Source organism: Pelophylax lessonae, assembly GCF_965119305.1.
Source record: "Pelophylax lessonae genome assembly, chromosome: 2".
NCBI classification, from domain to species: Eukaryota; Metazoa; Chordata; class Amphibia; order Anura; family Ranidae; genus Pelophylax; species Pelophylax lessonae.
Window position 1 is genome coordinate 654,715,023 of NC_138769.1, and position 6,000 is coordinate 654,721,022.

Sequence of the window (6,000 nt, forward strand, 5' to 3'; positions counted from 1 at the left end):
AGTGATTTTGGCAGCCCAGCTGATGTTTCCATTGGCTCTCAGGTGCTGCTCCCACCAAAGCCTGTAAGGGATTCCCTGCTGCACGTGCGCAAAGGGCTTTGTGTTTTTTGAATGGCCTGGTGGCGGGAAAGGAGGATGGGGGGTGCAAACTTCTGATGTACCTTGCCACGGCGAGGTCCGGCGGAAGTGGGGATGGGTACCTGTCAAAAACAGGTACCTAGCTCCCCCCCACAAAAGGTGCCAAATATGGCATGGGATAGGGGTGAGCAGACAGATAAGCAGAGCTTCCACTTTTGGGTGGAACTCCGCTTTAATGATTATTCTCTCTTAGAACATACATTTGCCAAAGCCCATTTACAAATCACTAAATTCCACACTATTCGGGACATTTGGATAAAAGTTCAAAATGAATGCCTCCATATCCTGACTACCTAGGCCACCCTATCCTCACACAATTAGCCGCTAAATCTTTATATGGCATACTTCCCTATTCCAAGAAGATTTAAGATTCATTGTATACTCTTGACAATATCAAATACACCCACCTGCATCCGCTATCCCTTATATATTAAGTCAGCCTTGTTACCCCTTCTATTTTTCTTTCTTTTTTGTGTTTCTGTTTTACTCCTGAGTCCACCTGGATTCATGTATCCACTCCCTGCTCACTTTCTAAACCAGTTTAGAAGATTTGATGGTTATTAGCCATTTTACACCATATGGCCCTCTATGATGTACTCGCATATACCATGCCAAAATAATCTATTTCCGCTGGGGAGTGGTCCTTTATGCTGCATTAACCCTGCTTCTTTGTTTTTTGTATCTACAGTTCTTCTATACATACACATATTTTTCAATATTTCCTACATGTACCCTGTATGGCTCTAAATATATAAATTAAAAAAAAAAAAGACATATGGTTTAAAAAAAGTGTCAACAGAATTAAGAGTTCAGTATAAAAACAATGATGCACCATCAATGCTAGATTAAGATAAAGGGCCCTTTTACACGGGCTTTCTGTTCAGGTCTGCCTGTCACATTTTCTGGTGGACATGATCGGACCCCTCCATTCACCCCTATAGAGCGGCAGATGTCAGCAGTGACATGTCCATTGACACCCGCTGCTATCCGATCCGGACAGATGGTGACCCTATTTTCCATTTGTCTGGAGGATCGGTTTGGAAGAAAAGGGACAGGCGGTCCGCTTTCACATGATCACCCCATAGAGGAGATCGGGACTCTGACAGCTCCGTCTCAGCATAGTGAGCAGGGGCGATCCTGTCATCCGCCTGATCAGGGGATCGATCATCAGGGAGCAAGAAAATTCTGTCAAAAAGATCCTCCCAGTGTGAAAGGACCCATAATATGGGGTCAATTCACTAAAGGATTCTGCATGAAATATGAAGGTCACATGACTCATTTGTCAGAAATATCACATTCATCAAAGTAAAATATTCAATGTAAGATAAATCAATAAAGTCAGTTCACTTAGGGCCAGTTCACACCACATGCAGTCCAGTGCATTTTTTTCTGCATCAGAAACGCATGGAAAGTAGGTTAAATGGTTTCCAATGACATAGTTTACACCATTGCCTACAGTTCCAGTGCATTCCAGTTCCAGAAAAAAAAAGTAGAACATGCTGCATTTTTTCTGCACTGAACTGTACTGAAACGCTGTAAAACACATCAAAAACACACTGGAACACACATATCCTTATTTAAGTTTAAGAAAAAAGAGGGGGGGGGGGGGAATGCACTGGACTGCATCAAAAACGTGCATGCAAAGCATCTGGAACGCATCCAGACTGCATTTCTATGCTGTGAACTTGCCCTTAGGCTCAGTTCACATACAGTATATGTGGTTTAAAACGCATCCAATTCGCATAACATTTAAACCGAACATACAGTATATGTGGTTTAAAACGCATCCAATTCGCATAACATTTAAACCGAACCGCTTTTCAATGAAGCTGGTTCACACATATCCAGGCTGGCCGTGGTCCCTTTTTGAAATGGAGCCTCTGCAATTTTCGGTCGGGTTTAGGTGTGAATTTAAGTTCAAATTTGCACCTGAATCGGTGAATAAAACCGCACCGGACTCCAGACTTGAAACCGCAGCCAGAAATGTGTGAACCTAGCCTAATTCCTAGTACACACAATGAGATTATCGGAGAAATGATCTTCTGTTTTTTTGCATGCTAACCTCACGAAAAATGAAGATTTTGCTAAAGGTATGAAAATTATTGTATGACAGAGTAAAAATTCTGAAGTGATGTAATGTGTTGTAGTGTATTTGTATTGCATTTTAATGAAAAAACTGTACTGATTAATCGAAAATCGTACGATCTGGTATAGTACGACAAAAATGTTCGCGCTTGTCCGATCAGATAATATCGGATGAACTGTCATGCTCGGCTTCCCTGCTGACAGAACATAGGTAGACCGCCATTCTGCTTCTCTTCAGAATGATCGGTTACCACTGTGTCCAATCGTACGTGATTCTGCGCAGAGGAGCTGCCGCCCCACAGTAAATGAACGTGGGGCGGTCAGCAAGAGTTTAAAAGCAGTAGTAAACGTTGAAGGGAAAAAAAAAAAAACCTCTTACCTGCAAGGTAAAGGCATAATATTTGAGTATGCATTACATACTAGAACATTATGAAATTATTGCCTTGAAATAAAGCCCTCCACAGGCGCATGCTGTCACCGCTGCAGAGGCTTCCATCTTCACCCGGTCTTCCTTCTGGGTTCAAGGGCTGTGACATCACCGGCCGCTGCTCACTAGAATATCTTCAAAATGGTGCACGTTTAGGGGATATTCATTTAACCTACAAGTAAGCTTTATTATAAGCTTACCTGTAGGTAAAAATAAAAAAGTAAGTTTACTATCACTTCAAACTTCAAAGTGACACTAAACTCTGGTTAAAATGTTATATATATATATATACACAGTATATTCTATTCAAGTATGCATTCTTAACTCAAAGTCCTTACTATTACTGGCAGCCTCCTCCAAATTCCTTTTGTGATCAGACTTCCTGTTAGAGGGGGGACTACTTATGTTCTCCATGGTCCCACTGTATGTAGGAACATAGCCACCCTCTCCTACACGCTCGCGAGATGCAGTGATGGCGAACCTTGGCACCCCAGATGTTTTGAAACTACATTTCCCATGATGCTCAGGCACTCTGCAATTTAGTTGAGCATCATGGGAAATGTAGTTCCAAAACATCTGGGGTGCCAAGGTTCGCCATCACTGGGCTATGGGATGCGAAGTGTGCATAGAGCAGTTATGTTGCCTCCTCCCCTCCTGTTTTAATCGTGTGCATTGCATGCAGGTACTGCCTACTGAGTGGGATGGGGAGGACAGTTTTTGCCTCACCCTGATGCAAAGTATCATGCCTGCAGCGTATGTACACCCCGGTCTGCTGTCTTTGCAGCTTAACCACTTGCCGACCGCCACGGCAGTCTGGCTCTCCTGGGCAAACCAACGTAGGGCTACGTCGCTCGCCCAGAATCCTCTAGGGGGCGAGCGCGTTCCCTGACATCCCCGTGCGAGTGACCGGCGGCTCTGATGTCCGCCAGTCACTCGCGATCTCCCACTGGAGAGGGAGAAAGGCAGGCGGCTGATGTAAACAAAACCTTCTGTCATTCCCCCTGATCTAACTGCAGAGACTATAAGATCCTGCTATGTAGGATCGTATGTCTCTGTGGTTACATCACTAGCCACGCCCCCCCCCCCCCCCACAGTTAGAAACAGGCCCCTAGGGATACATTTAACCCACTGATCACTAATAAAGTTAACCCCTTCCCTGCCAGTGTCATTTTTACAGTAACAGTGCATATGTATATATGTATAGTAATGTCACTGGTACTCCCAAAAGTGTCAAAAATGTCAGTCAAGGGTCCGATCTGTCCGCCGCAATGTCGCAGTCCCGCAAAAAAATCGCAGATCGCCACCATTACTAGTTTAAAAAAAAAAACAATAGAAATGACATAAATCTTTCCCTTAGTTAGTAAACGCAATAACTTAACAAACTGGCCTAAAAGGTTAAAAAAGTTTGATTTTTACATTTTTTTGGGGGGGAATTTCATATAACAAAATGTGAAAAATATTATTTTTTCAAAATTGTCGCTCTTTTTTTGTTTATAGCGCACAAAAAGTAAAAATCGCACAGGTGATCAAATACCACCAAACGAAAGCTCTGTTTGTGGGAAAAAAAGGACGTCAATTTAATTTGGGTACAGCGTTGCAGGACCGCGCAATTGTCCGTTAAAGTCAAGCAGTGCCGAATCTCAAAATAGGCCCTGGTCTTTGAGCAGGAAAATCCTCCGGGGCTTAAGTGGTTAAGGGGGAGCAATAAAAACACTGCTCAATAGCATATTTTTTCCAGCCTCCCAACTGCAATTCTAAACAAGGACTTAGGCTTTTTTATTTATTTGATGATCTGGTTAGTAACATTTCCTGTCTCAGGGTGTCTGCACAATGGATGTAGAAACAATGAAGTAACCTTTGGAAAACAGCAGCATTTTCAATCTGGGAGAAGGTAGAGTTAGATGCACTAGATTTATATGTGATCTATCAAATTAAATCTGAACTCCAGCTAACGCTTTTTAAGCAGTTATAGGATTACATAAATTATTCACTTGCCGACTTGCCACAGTACATGCACTGCGATCACCTACATATACATCATCCAGCCTAGGGATTGCAACGCGCCGCTCCCACTATCTCTCCTCAGGACACCATGGATTGTGGCTCCCAATACCCAGCCACTTTGAGCAGGGATCATGTGTATAAAAAAAAAAAAAAACCTGATCACTCCCCTAGAGTAGCAGTGTTACTATGGTGACACTGAATTACTCTGATGAAAGTATGTAAAAAACATAAAAATCAAAATTGAAGAAAAAAAATTATTAAAAAATAAAATAATAAATAAATAAATATATATATATACACATACACACACAGTATCTCACAAAAATGAGTGCACCCCCCACATTTTTGTAAATATTTTATTATATCTTTTCATGTGACAACACTGAAGAAATGACACTTTGCTACAATGTAAAGTAGCGAGTGTACAGCTTGTATAACAGTGTACATTTGCTGTCCCCTCAACACCAGCCATGTCAAAATCGTTGACAAAAGAGAATAAACCCTTAAGTGAAAATATTCAAATAGGGCCCAATTAGCCATTTTCCCTCCCCGGTGTCATGTGGCTTTTTAGTGTTACAAGGTCTCAGGTGTGAATGGGGAGCAGGTGTATTAAATTTGGTGTTATCGCTCTTACGCTCTCATACTGGTCACTGGAAGTTCACACATGGCACCTCATTGCAAAGAACTCTCTGAGGATCTGAAAAAAAGAATTGTTGCTCTACATAAAGCTGCCCTAGGCTATAAGAAGATTGCCAAAACCCTGAAATTGAGTTGCAGCACGGTGGCCAAGACCATACAGCGGTTTAACGAGACAGGTTACACTCAGAACAGGCCTCGCCATGGTCAACCAAAGAGGTTGAGTGCACGTGCTCAGCATCATATCCAGAGGTTGTCTTTGGGAAACAGACGTATGAGTGCTGCCAGCATTGCTGCAGAGGTTGAAGGGGTGGGGGGGGGGGGGTCAGCCAGTCAGTGCTCAGACCATACGCCCCACACTGCATCAAATTAGTCTGCATAGTTGTCGTCCCAGGAAGCCTCTTCTAAAGATGATGCAGAAGAAAGCCTGCAAACAGTTTGCTGAAGAAAAGCAGACTAAGGACATGGATTACTGGAACCATGTCCTGTGGTCTGATGAGACCAAGATACATTTATTTGGTTCAGATGGTGTCAACCGTGTGTGGCGGCAACCAGGTGAGGAGTACAAAGACAAGTGTGTCTTGCCTACAGTCAAGCATGGTGGTGAGATGTCATGGTCTGGGGCTGCATGAGTGCTGCTGGCACTGGGGAGGCCAAGCATGTCTTCAGACCTAAAACCTATTGAGCACATTTAGGAGATATTTGCACTG